The sequence below is a fragment of the Hibiscus syriacus genome, unplaced genomic scaffold (assembly GCF_006381635.1).
Source record: "Hibiscus syriacus cultivar Baekdansim isolate YM2019G1 unplaced genomic scaffold, ASM638163v2 tig00112347_pilon, whole genome shotgun sequence".
Taxonomy (NCBI): Eukaryota; Viridiplantae; Streptophyta; class Magnoliopsida; order Malvales; family Malvaceae; genus Hibiscus; species Hibiscus syriacus.
This window is the reverse complement of record NW_024063308.1, coordinates 105,294-119,990: the sequence shown is the minus strand read 5'-3', so window position 1 is coordinate 119,990 and position 14,697 is coordinate 105,294. Positions and strand designations below refer to the sequence as shown.

General features: G+C 32.2%; 1 long non-coding RNA gene across 1 annotated transcript; it reads right to left on the bottom strand.

Moving 5' to 3' along the window:
- LOC120178322 lies at positions 1-13,719 on the bottom strand. The gene is made up of 4 exons (XR_005521503.1): positions 13,705-13,719; positions 3,274-3,506; positions 2,378-2,493; positions 1-86 (listed from the first exon to the last, which is right to left on the bottom strand). It is a non-coding gene; the product is annotated as an uncharacterized LOC120178322 (long non-coding RNA).
- Between the last annotated feature and the right edge of the window lie 978 nt (positions 13,720-14,697).

Here is a 14,697-nt window from a genome sequence, read left to right as displayed (position 1 = left end):
ACTATTCTGTTGATCAATCCTAAAGAATTTGACATTTGAATTATTTGAAACATCCACTTCTTTTTGACAAGTAACTTCCCGTTTTCCTTGTTTTAAGAACTTTACAGCAAGCGTAGATAGCATTATTGTTCCAGATACGGTGGAAGAAGCATTAAAAGATCCCAAGTGGAAAAAGGCAGTAGAAGAGGAATTAAAAGCACTGGAAAACAACAATACTTGGATTATAGTTGATCTTCCGAAAGATAAAAACCAGTCGGCTGCAAATGGGTATTCACGGTAAAATACAAAGCTGATGCTAGCATTGAAAGATCTAAGGCGAGATTAGTGGCGAAAGGATTCACTCAATCTTTTGGAGTTGATTATCATGAAACGTTTGCTCCGGTAGCAAAACTAAACACTGTGAGAGTGTTATTGTCATTAGCAGTTAATGAGAATTGGGTGCTTCATCAGTTAGACATAAAAAACGCATTTCTAAACGGAAACTTGGAGGAGGAAGTATATATGCGAATTCCACCGGGTGTGAAGAGTAATACAGGAAAAGCGTGTAGATTACTAAAGTCCTTGTATGGACTTAAGCAATCTCCAAGAGCCTGGTTTGACAGATTTACAAAGGTGATTATTCAAGATTGTTACAAGCAATGTCAATCGGATCACACTTTATTTGTCAAAACAACTTCAAACAACAAAAAGGCAATTTTGATTGTCTATGTGGATGATATCATTCTAAAAGGTGATGATTGTATGGAGATAGAAAGATTGAAAAAGCTACTGGCGAAGGAGTTCGAAACCAAAGACTTGGGAACTTTACGGTATTTTTTAGGCATTGAGGTTGCAAGGTCAAAAGAAGGAATAGTGATCAACCAAAGGAAATATATCATTGATCTACTATCAGAAACTGGAATGAAGGGATGTAAGCCGGTAGAAACACCCATGGAAGCAAATCTTAAGCTATGGAGAGAAGAATTGGGAAGTCCTGTGAACAAAGAACAATATCAAAGGCTAGTAGGTAAACTAATTTATTTATAACTTACTAGACCTGATATTGCGTTCCCTGTCAGTATAGTGAGTCAATATATGAATGATCCAAGAGAAGCACATTTAGAGGTTGCGAATAGAATTCTAAGATACTTGAAAATGACATCAGGACATGGATTAATTTTTACAAAGAATGATGATAGAACAGTAAGAATTTTTTCGGATTCAAGCTGGGCAGGTGAATTAACGGATAGAAGATCTACAACTGGTTATTGTTCATTTGTTTGGGGAAATCTGGTTACATGGAGAAGTAAAAAACAGGCGGTGATGTCTCGAAGTAGTGCAGAAGCAGAATTTAGAGCAATGGCACTTGGAATTTGCGAAGGAATTTGGCTTCAAAGAATGTTAACTGAGCTGGGGTTATATGCCAACAAATAGTTTGAACTTCAAAGTGACAGTAAATCTGCAATAAGTATTGCAAAGAATCCAGTTCATCATGACCGAACGAAGCATGTGGAGATTGACAGACATTTCATCTCTAAAAAGGTGAATGGTGGAACGGTGAAGCTCAATTATGTTTCAACGAAGAATCAGTTAGCAGATATTCTCACCAAAGCACTTCCAAGAATTACCTTTGATGAGATTATATCCAAGTTGGGTCTTTCAACATTTACTCCCCAACTTGAAGGGGAGTGTAGTTTATGCGATAGATAAGGATAATTAGTTAGTATTTTAATATAACACTAACTCTTAGAAAGTTAGATAGATAAGGATAACTACTAAGTAGTTTACTTCTAATAGAAAACTTACTCCTAAATTTTCATATAAAAAGATGTATTTTCACCACTCACAATATATAAATAAAAAGAGTTCCTTTTCTTCTCCACTATGTTATTTACTCTTTATCAACACTATGTAAGGAAATAAACATGAGGCCAGTCCTCTGTGAACTCAAAAGAAATTTGAACAGGAACTATAAAACTGTCAAATACAAATTAATAAATTTCTTTTTCATAACTCACTTCTTCTCTGCAGCTGTCCAACATGGGTAACAATTGTTCATATCATAAGTTGAAATCAAACACAAAGTTAACAGGTTCATTTACCTTTGTGTTGTTGAGGTCAGAACAGATTAACCCACTTAATATTCGTATAAAACAAGTTCAGATCAGTTTCCATAACTAGAAATCAACCACAACAAGCGGTCTTATGTAGATTCAATTTATGTAACAACCCAAAATACCAAATTTTCCTATTTACCTATGTCATATAATTTTGACAGTGTGATTAAAACAGTAAGAGTTCCACCATTAACATCATTATATAAAGATGAATAACTTGTTGATAAACTGAACACAGGTATCGATTTAACAAACTCTTAATGCATGAGGCTAGAACTCACCTTCACTACGCACAATGTTATGAGCTTTGTTAGGTGAACAAATTTTCCAACGATAGCTGCACAGCAATGATTTCTTGAGAGGAATCGTATTGTTTGAGCCTCTTATGCCTTGTGCTCTACAACAAAATTCAAAAACTTCATATGCATAATCCAAATACCTTTTTTATTTCACTCATGCATTAGAGCTCTCCTACATTGCGCTACATTAAATGAAATATTTTCTCTCTGAAACCACAAACCATCCTTCGGAATACATATAATATAATTATTTGATTGATCAGGCAAAAAGACAAAGGAACAAAAGGATAAGAAAAGGCAATCTTATCACAAATCAAACAGTTGTAAGAGAGTGCAACAGTCAAAATATTGACGCCTTTTAAGCCTAGTAATGTACCAACACTTTTCTGAACAAGTTTCAATATTCTAGATATTAATCTCACATGATATCTACATTCAGATTGATCCATAACCCAACCAGATTTCGATTATAAGAAATAAAAGATAAAAACACATTCACACTTGAATCAAGATCAGTTGATATAAATCCCTGCTCTCCAGCCACCTATCCCTTAAGCTTGATGGTTAACTGTTATATCCACTACTTTGGCCACGATGGTATATAGAATGCCAATGCTTAGGGAGTTGGAAAAATTAGTCAAGGCACATCCCAGATAGGATCCAAAGAGTTTAGCAGCAAAAATAATCATACGGAGAAGTTGACTTTAATCTTTGAGAACATCAACAATAATTTTTACTGATTCAGGGAAAAATGAATGTTTTAAAGCCATAGGATCACCAATGCATTACAACTAAAACTCCAATCACATCAAATGCTTGAGTTCATTAATTAAAGTTCAAGAAAAGAAAAAGATGGATACTTGAACATGAAAAAGTACCTGGATGAAGAAGAAGAAGAGATTTGAGTCAGCCTGGAAAATTTGGGGGGCGAGAGCCATGGCTGAGGGCTCTTTAAATGAAAAGGGATCATTTTTATTCTCTCTCTTGGTCAGAGAAGGAGGAACAAACAAAAAGTGAAAGAAGTTTTGGTATGGGTTTTGATCGGCGATTACAATGAAGTAAATAGGAAAGCATGAGTTAGATGCATTTGGGTTTTGGAAGGAAATAGAGCCTAAGACCAAGCGGAAAGGAGATAACTAATGGGACTTAGAAGGAAGCAAAGACTGAGATCGTGAACGGAAAACATGGGGCCGACCATTTTGAAAATTGCACAAACTGTCGTAGTGTTGTACTTATTTGGGTAAACTGTACCATATACCACTTAACCTTACCTGGTGTATCGCTCATATCATTCAACTTTTAATTTCTACAATTATAGTACTAAATTGTGATTTTGATTTTTATTATGTCCTTAGACGGTTAAAATCCAATTGGTGTACTGATATAGACAAATAATATCATTTTTGTGTAACTATTGATGTCTAAAACGGCGTTATTTTAGACATTTAGGCCGTGTTTGGTTAGGGGAATGTGAGATTCCCATGGGAATGAAATACATATTCCCCCGTTTGGTTGGCAGGGAATGTCATTCCCGGTAATCTTACATTATCAATAGTGAATTTTTTGGGGTATATTACCGGGAATGTCATTACCTCCCTTTCCTTAGGTATTGTTGGATTACCGGCGTTTTAGACTAAAATGCCCTTAAAAAAATTTCTTTCAAAAATATTCTTATTCTGACATTGAATAATAAAAATTCTACGAAAGTTAAATTACAAATTTATCCTTAAACTATTTTAGATTTACAAAAAAAGTCTATAATTAAAATTTTAGATGAAGTTCAGGGGTTAAAATAAAATTTTACCCTTTCATTAAACCTTTTTATATTTTCAATTTTGTAAAAAAATTATATAAATTTTATGAATTTAAATTTTTTAAAGAAAATATATAAATATTTTCCAACTTGTTAAAAAAATAAATATATAATAAGGACAATTTGGTCAAATATACATTCCAATAATCTTTTATTCCTTTAACCAAACACGGTAATCTTACATTCCTACTAAACCAATCAAACACAAAATACAAAATTGACAGTAATCATATTCCCTGGTAATCTTTTATTCTCACTGATAATCTTACATTCCATTAACCAAACGCACCCTTAACTTTAGAGGTGTATTGATTTTACCATTAAGCTTTTAAACAATTCACTTTTTGCACTATATTGTTTTTTGCCAGTAGTCATTCTCTGCATGTCACGGATCTTCTTTTGCAACAATAGCGATATCAAAACATTTGATTTACTTCTTTTTTTTCTATGAGTGTTTTTCTACTAAACTCACTCAAAATCGATGAAATTAAATTTAAAAAATCTATCATTTTAGGGTTTTGGGGTATTTGTTTAAAAAATTGAATGATGATAAGCATTATTTGAGAATACGAATAATATACCTTAAAACTAGCCTCATTGGCCAACCATTAAAAAAGATCGAAGTATTAGCACGTCGAACCTTTAAATGGTTTATGTCGATTTTAGTATTTTTTTTTTTGTGGGAAACCACTCCTAGTAGAAGAAAGATGAGTGAAATATAAATGTTTTGATATCAAATTTACTATGAAATATGACTGATGACAGTCAGCAATTGATTACCAATGATGGTCGAAAAAATTTAGTACCAAAAATTAAACTTTTTTAAAATTTAGTAGTAAAATCAATACACCCTTAAAATTCATTGCCTAAAATGTCTTTCGGGCAACAATAGTCATGTCAAACAACATCATTTTGTCCACATCATCATAGTTATAGAAATATCCATCATGTCATCGTGCTATTAAAATTTGACAATCTAGTGGTATAATCGAAGTCAAAACTAAAATTTAATTCTATAATTAAAAAATCAAAAGTTCAATAATATAAATAATACTCTGTCTAAAGTTCATTTATATATGATGTAATTTACCCTATTTATTTATGGCGGTAATAGATAATATAATTATGCGATTAACCAATTTTCTTCTCTCTAAATTACGGGAGATTAATATAATTAAAAATATAAAATAAATATAATTTAAAATATATTTACTATTTTTATTCAAAAAAAGTTTTGATAAGAACTAGAACATTTTTAAAATAAAATAAATATTAATATTGTCACTATTATATCACTTGATGGAATATGACAATGGTTCAAGTAGAGAACCTGTCCTCTTCGGTACTGATCTACATAAAATTTAGGGATTAGATTGCAAAAAATTAAAATAATAACAAAACAATGCAAGCGGTCATTCAAAATAAAATTCTAAACGTACTAACAGTGGATGAATAAAATTCTAAATGTACTAACGGGTTGGTTTAAGTGGTAAACAATTTGATATTATTTAAGCAGCTCTTGAGTTTGAGTCTTTGCATATGTAGAAAAACTCCACTGAAAGACTTATCTACTAAACTTAGGTGTGTGATCCGGATCGGTCCGTGTTAACCAAACGGAACTTAAGGAACTGGGAGGACAACAACAAAAGGAAATTTCTAAATGCAATAATCTTTGGCTTTATAATTAAAGTAATCGCGATCGAATATTTTGATTAATTAAAGTTTGGGGTATGAGTAATTTGGCAATGGATTTGATTATGATAATGGATTCGTTAATTTATTAGGTAATGGAAAGGTGCATTTGATTGGGTGATTAGAAAACTGAATTTAGTTTGAATACAAATATATATATTTATATAGAAATATATTATAAAATTAAATCGGTTGAATATAGAAGAGTCACTGGTGTTCTAATACCAAGTAGATTTGAGACAAACTTAAGGTCACTTATGAAGGAATAAATGAGTTGAGAAAAAATAAAATTACTCTTCTCAATCTTACTTATGGGAACTTCAAAATAGAAATGGACAAAGATATCAAAATAATGCCGGATAGATTCTCTATCATTGTTAATGGTCTCAAAGGATGTGAAGAAATCATCTCAAATGAAAAATTTGTGAAGAAGATGGTATATAGTCTTCCAAAGTCTTGATAATCAAAGAAGACGATGATTATTGAAGCAAAAAAACATAAAGTCTCACTCTTGATGAGTCCATTGGATCTTTGATTACTCATGAGATGATATTAAAGGAAGAAGACAAGAAGATGAAGAAATAGAAGAAAAAATAAGAAAAGAAAATTATTTTTACCTTAAAGTTCACTGAGAAAAAGGATGAGGATTCTAATGAACCTGCGTTCTATGTTCCAATTCTTTAGAAACTGTCAATCTCCATTTTTGACATTGTGAAGTCTCTTGGAAAATTTGGCAATCATGGTGTAGGTTCTGGAACGTAAGGCTAGTTGTCCCGAGCTCCCTGAAAAATCTTTTTACCATTTGGGAACATTTGCCGATCAAAATGGCTATCAAATCACTGTGGCAGCTAGCATCCTTCGGTATAGTTTGGACCATCGGGCTAGTCCGCAATGAGGTTATTTTCAACAATAAGCAGTATGACGTACATCATGTGATCGATCTTGCATTGTTAAGAATTGGTGTTTTGGCGAAAAGTAAATGGCCAAAATCCTTCCTATCTATAAACGATTTTATTTATTGCCCTTCGATAGTATCTTCTGCTTTATGTGATCCCTATAGACATTCTTCTTGCTCCTGGGTGGCCCCTGCCTCTGGGACGTTCAATGTAGACGCGGCGGTACTGGGCAGTCTTGGTGAGGCAGGCATCGGTGGGGTTTTGCGTAACTACAAGGGTGAAGTTTTGAGTAGATTTTCAAGATCAATTGGCCTGTCAGATCCTATTGGTGCAGAAATTGATGTTATTCTGGAAGCTGGCCAAATTTTCTCATCATCAAGGTGGGTCTGTGATAATGTGTTGCTGATCGAATCTAATTGCTTGATGGCAGTAAGGTGGATAGAAAATCCCAGCAGTGTTCCTCCTCAATATGTTGAATCTATCGGGAAGTGCTTTGACTTGTGTGCTCGCTTTTAGAGAAAGGAACTAAGAAGCTCACGCTTTAGCCAAAGAGGATTTAAGGAGACCTTTTCCTTTTCTATGGTTAAACACTAATGGTGTTTCTTAGGTTCGTTGTCAATTACTTATCGTTTCAGGTTTGAACCTTTGCATCCAGCCTTGTCAAGTTTTGCCGAGGATGGCATCGATCATAGTTAGTTCGGTACTGTGGAGATGTTTCCAGTTTTAGTTGTCACCGACGGCGGATGGTGAAATTCTAGTATGGGAAAAGTTTCTATGGGTCTCCCTTTGGTCTTCAACAGTGTGGTTCTGTGGAATTATTACAGCAAGGAAATCCTTGTGCTAGCCCTTATTTGCTTTGACTCTAGTCTTTCCTTGTATAGAGTATTCTATGGAGTTTGTCCTTGCTTCTGGTTTGTTGTTATGTTGTTACCTATTTCGGTCCTGCTTAGTCTCTTGGTAGGGGTTATGCCTTTGGTGGGATTAGTGTTCTTGCAAGTGGTTCAATGTACTGGTTTATTCTTAGGACTTGGCACTCGGCACTCTTTTTTCCCCAATTCAGATCAGGGAAGTTTTTTAACGAGGCTAGTGTCAATGTCTTTCTATGTACCGAATTCCTTTTAATCAAAATTCACATTTCAAAAAACATAAAGAGATGAATGAAAATAAATAAATCACCAAATTTGGTAAAAGATGCAAGAGATTCATAAAATCTAAAAGAGTTGAATTGAAACATGAATCAAAGAAAGAAAATGATCATATCATTTGTTAAGAATGCAATAAATCGGGAGATATCAAATATGATTATCTTCACTTAAAGGAAAGAATGATCAAACAAGCAAAGACAGGAGAATTTGAATTTAAGATTTGAGGTATAAATCTTGAGAGAATTGTAAGATACACTCTATCCTTAAAGGTAAGTAAATTTTGTGAATTTGAAAAATCCTTATTGTAATAGACGTAAACTTGGTTCAGAAGTCGAACCACTCTATATTATTGTGTAATTTATTTATATCTTTTGATGGCTTCCACCAAATTTTAAAGAGACAATTCGCTCCCTCTTGATATTTTTTAGGGTAAACTATACGGGAGACCACCAAACTATGGTCATTAATCAATCTTACCACCGAACTATTTTTTGTCTCAATTCGACCACCAAACTTTTTAATTGATTCAATCAGACCACCGCACCGTTAATTTTAACAGACTTGGTGACGTGTCCTTTAATAAAATTGGCATAATTATATATTTGGTCCTTAATATTTACATATTCTATCAATTTAGTCAATATTTTAATTCAATTAAATAAATTTAACTATCCAATTAGAAAATGACATGTGTCAATACATGATTGGAAGGTTTTATTTATGAATTTTAAATTATTTAATTAACTGATTTTTTAACCAATCAGGTGGTGACACGTGTCACCACCCCGATTGAAATGGAAAATTAAAAAACAAATACGCGCCTAGGGAGAATCAAACCTGTGTCTATGGGGGGAGAGTAATCAAACGCCCAAACCGTTGGGCAAAAGAACCCAATGGTTCTAACTTGCAACAATTTGTATTTGAATTGTAAAAGTTTGTTAATAAAAAAATTTAAAAATTATTTGTTTAAATAAATTATTTTTTCTTTAACCGTTAATCGAACCGAAATTTACTTGTAAATTATTAACCGAACCAAATTAACTAAATTTTTTTCTTTAACATTAATTGAACCGAAATTATTTTACAGTTAATCGAATCGAAATTTATTTGAAAATTATTAATCGAACCAAATTAACCGAATTTTTTCTTTAACATTAATCGAACCAAAATTATTTTACCGTTAATCGAACCGAAATTTATTTGAAAATTATTAACCAAACCGAATTAACCGAATTTTTTCTTTAACATTAATCGAACCAAAATTATTTGACCGTTAATCAAACCCAAATTTATTTGAAAATTATTAACCGAATTAACCAAATAAAATAAATTATTTTTCTTTAACCGTTAATCAAACCGAAATTTATTTAAAAATTATTAACCGAACCAAATCAACAATTTTTTTCTTTAACGATTAATCGAACCGAAATTATTGGACCGTTAATCGAATCAAAATTTATTTGAAAATTATTAACCGAATAAAATAAATTATTTTTTCTTAACCGTTAATCGAACCGAAATTTATTTAAAAATTATTAACCGAATTTTTTTCTTTAACCATTAATCGAACATAAATTATTTGACCATTAATCTAACCAAAATTTATTTGAAAATTATTTACCGAACCAAATTAACCGAATTTTTTTCTTTAACATTAATCGAACCGAAATTATTTGACCATTAATCGAACCAAAATTTATTTAAAAATTATTAACCGTTAATCTGGTTCGGTTAATAATTTTCAAATAAATTTCGGTTCGATTAATGGTTAAAGAAAAATAATTTATTTAAACAAATAATTTGTTTATTTTTATTAACAAACTTTTACAAGTCAAATACAAATTGTTGTAAATTATAACCATTGGGGAGTTTTGGCTTAATGATTTTGGCGCTTGGTTACTTCCCCCATATACATAGGTTCGATTCTCCCTGGACGCATATTTGTTCTTCAATTTTCCATTTCAATCGGGGTGGTGACACGTGTCACCACCTGATTGGTTAAAAACTCAGTTAATTAAATAATTTAAAATTCATAAATAAAACCTTCCAATCATATATTAACACGTATAATGTTCTAATTGGATAGTTAAATTTATTTAATTGAATTAAAATAATGACTAAATTGATAGAATATATAAATATTAAAGACCAAATATATAATTATGCCAATTTTATTAACAGACACGTCACCAAGTCTGATAAAAGTAACGGTGTGGTGGTCTGATTGAATCAATTAAAAAGTTTGGTGATCGAATTGAGATAAAAAATAGTTCGGTGGTAAGATTGATTAATGCCTATAGTTTGGTGATCTCTCGTGTAGTTTACCCTTTTTTAATTGATTGATCGAACTAACAAATGGAATTAATACTAAATAAATATAAGTAAAAATTTTTAAATAATATTATAAAATGACATTGGATTAACTAATAAAAATTAAAAATAGAAAAGGTTCAATTTTGGCTTAAAAAAATTTTTAGAGACTAAAATGAATAAAAAATAAAATATGAAAAGAATTAACATATCATTTATCTTTTCCGTTAAAGTCAACCGATCAAAATCATTAAGTGGCATGTTTTGATTGGTCAAAAAATTTTCTAACCGAATTGAAAAAAATAATGCTTCAGAGAATAGTTTGATAGAAGAGATATACTTTATAGGGCATATGAGCCTTTAAGTTTTCTTTTAAAAGGTAATAATATGCATGATAACAAATTCATATTTTTAATAAGGATTAATATAAAAATAAATATTCAAATTGTATCGCTTTTCTTAAAGTGATGTCTAAATTTTTTTGGGTTGATTCAGGTGTCTAACGCGTTACCACTTTAGGTGCCTAGGTCGTAACGATCATTAAAAAATTTCGTTAAGTGACGCTAGTCGCCTTCAAGTAATTTTGAAAATTTAAAAAAAATTAAAAATATTATCAATTAAAAAAACATAATTTCTCTTAAATTACTAAAAAGCCCCAAATTCCTAAAAATCCAAATCTTTAACCTTATCTCCTGTTGAAAACATTTTTGATATTTCGATATAACAAATTAAATTTAAGATTTTACAAATGATTTTACAATTTATATTCGATTCAATCGAATATCAAATTATTACTCCAAGTCTTTGAAGATCAATTTTAATCCTTACTAAATGTGTAAATTTGTGATTTGTACTTAAACTATTTTTGAAACAATTTTCACAAAGTATTTTGAACCAAAATCAAGCCTTAAATCAATTTTTCAAAGGCATGCCCTGATGCATCAATGAATAAATTGAAACATCGAATGCATTTCATGCACCGATGCACTCTTCATGCATCAATGCACTCTGATTTAATTAAAACATCGAATGCATTTGATGCATCGATACACAAGCCATGCATCGATGCACCAGGCTATTTTTCAAACATCAAATGCACTTCATGAATCGATGCACTCTTAGTGCACCGATGCACTAGGAGTCCAACGGTCAAAATATTTGAAATTTTACACTGATGCACAGATGCATAATGGTCATGCATCGATGCATGAGACGCTCCCACCCAGAAAATTAATTGTTTTCACACAATAACGGCTCTATTGACTTCACTAATTATCACCAACGTTCAGAATTGATTCAAGGAGTATTTAAACAAGTTTAGAAACCATTGATCAACAACAAGAAACATCAAGCAATTAGAATCAAAAGAGAATCAAAGAGAAAGCATCAAACTTCAAATTTGAGCATTTCAAGCCTATTTTTCATTTAATATTCATTTTGCTTTCAATAACACTTTTGTACTCAATTGTATTCATTCTTGAGTGTTCTTTTTTTTGTTCTAGAATTGTGCAAACAATCTACCTTGTGAGGATTTCCTTGTAAGTTTGCAAATTTGTATTGTTCTCTTTGGGAGAGAGTTTTCTCAAGAATTTGGGGTATAATTCTTGAGGATTTGTAAGGTTATTCTTTGTCCTCAAAAGAAAGACAAATTAGTGAATTTGTGGAAAATCTTTAGTGTGGATAGCTAAGGTAGTGGACGTAGACTTTGGTTGAGAAAGTCGAACCACTCTAAATCACTGTGCAAATCTTTTCAATTTTCTGCAAAAGCTTCCACCAAAATTTTTAATTGCCAATTCACCCCCCTCTTGGCCGATTTCGTCGATCGATTAACTCAACAATTGGTATCAGAGCCTCACTCATTTGAAGGTTTAATCACCTCTTGAGTCGATTCGGGAAGAGTTACATCAATTATCAAGTCATCAATGGCCTCCGCTTCAAATTTCGACTCCGGTCTCGATTCGATGCCCGTCAACAAGCCTCCTTTCTTCAATGGAGCTAACTATGCCTATTGGAAGAATAGGATGATGTACTGTATTCAAGCAAGTGACATGGGAGCATGGAATGCCGTAGAAGAAGGATGCTTCAAACCTCTCACTCATCCAAGGTTGTGGAGTGAATGAGAGACAAGAATGTTCCAGCTCAACTCCAAAGCCATCCATATCATTTTTTATGCTCTTGGACCAGATGAATACGGAAGAGTTTCATCGTGTACAACCGCCAAAGAAATATGGGACAAACTTCAAGTCACTCATGAAGGTACCGATGAGGTAAAGAAATCTAAAATTAGTATTCTAACGCATAGCTATGAAAATTTCAGGAAGAAACCAAATGAAGATATCAAAGCTATGACAGATAGATTTTCAACGATTGTCAATGGTCTCAAATCATATGGAGAGATCATTTCAAATGAAAAGCTTGTGAGGAAGTTAGTCTACTCCCTCCCAAAATCGTGGCAATCAAAGAAGACGGCAATCATCGATTCTAAGGACTTAACGTCCTTAACTCTTGAAGAGCTAATTGGGTCACTCCTCACTCATGAAATGATGCTCGAATATGAGGTGGACCTCGACAAGATTGACGAGACACCAAAGGAGAAGGAGAAGAAGAAGAAAAACATTGGAGTTGCTCTCAAATCCACAAAAGATGAGAGTGATTCGAATGACGATGACGATGACGAGGAAATGGCATTGTTTGCCAAACGGTTTAGAAAAATGATGAGACCTTATCGAGGAAGAAAATTCAAACGAAATGAAGGCCTAAAAAATAAACCGAAAGAGAAGGACCCAATCATTTGCTATGAATGCAAAAAGCCGGGGCATGTCAAATATGATTGCCCATAATTGAAGAAAAAGGGTCAATTAAAGAATAAGCACAAGGCTCATGTGGCTACATGGAGCGATGAAGAAAGTTCCGATGAAGAGGAACAAGAAGTAGCTAACTTGTGCTTGATGGCATTCGGGGAAGATTCTAAGGTAACCTCTAACTCATCTGATTTTGATGATTTATCCTATGATGAGTTATTAGAGGAATATAATGGGTTGGCTTCGGATTATGAGAAATTATTTTTAAAATATAAAAATGACATTTCAAAATTGAAAAATGAAAACAAACTCATATCCAAAACCAACAACGATCTTGAAAGTAAAATCAAAGATTTGCAAATCAAACTAGAAGAGTTTGAAAAGAAAAATTTAGATTTGCAAAATTTACTTTCAAAGATCAATGATGATCATCAAAAGAAAATTGATGATCTTAAAACTTCTTTTGATAAAGTTGGAACAAAACATTTTGAAAAAGGTGGAAATTCAAAATCCAACTTTGTTAGAAAAAGTTTTAGAAACTACAAACATAGAGGTCCCCAAAGAACCTCTAATGGAAAAATCGTTAGAAGTATGTGGGTTCCTAAAGAACTCATTACTACTAAAGATAAAGATATCCTACACAAATGGATACCTAAGGGGACTAGGATTTTGGAAACTAATGAATATGGACCCAAAAGAATTTGGGTACCAAAAATCAAAAATTAATCTATGTTTGTAGGGAAATGAGCATTGCTACAAGTCACGGGAAACAAATTCAAATTCATGATACCTTGATAGTGGATGCTCAAGACACATGACCGGAGACAAAAGCCGGTTCATTGAGCTTAACGTAAAAAATGGAGGAGAAGTGACTTTTGGAGACAATTCAAAAGGTCACATTGAAGGTATTGGTACAATAGGTAATACCTCTTCCATACAAATTAAAAATGTTTTATATGTGAATGGATTAAAGCATAATCTATTGAGTATTAGTCAATTATGCGATAAAGGATTTAATGTCTTATTTGAAATTAATGGTTGTAAAGTCATTGACATTGCATCTAATCGGATTATGCTTGTTGGTCATAGAATAGGAAACATATACATGGTGCATTTAGATTCTTTTGATATGACTAATTTATGCCTAGTTGCTAAGGATGAGCATGATAGTTGGTTATGGCATAGGAGACTAGGACATGCTAGTATGAGCGTTTTGCAACGGTTAATTCAATGAGACTTAGTAAGAGGGTTGCCTAAGCTTAAATTTGATAATGATAAAATCTGTGATGCTTGTGCTAAAAGAAAACAAAAGCGAGTTTCTTTTAAATCCATTAATGATGTATCAAATAGTAGAGTTTTACAATTGATCCATTTAGATCTTTTTGGGCCAACTAAAACTACTAGCTTGGGTGGAAAACAATATGCATTTGTCTTGGTAGATGACTACTCTAGATATACATGGGTTCTATTCTTAAGTACAAAAGATGAAGCATTAGAACATTTCATCACATTTTCAAAAATTATCCAAAATGAAAAAGGTTACTCTATCACTAGTGTTAGAAATGATCATGGAACTGAATTTGAAAATCTTAGATTTATTGAATTTTGTAATTCTAATGGTATTAGCCATAATTTTTCAGCACCT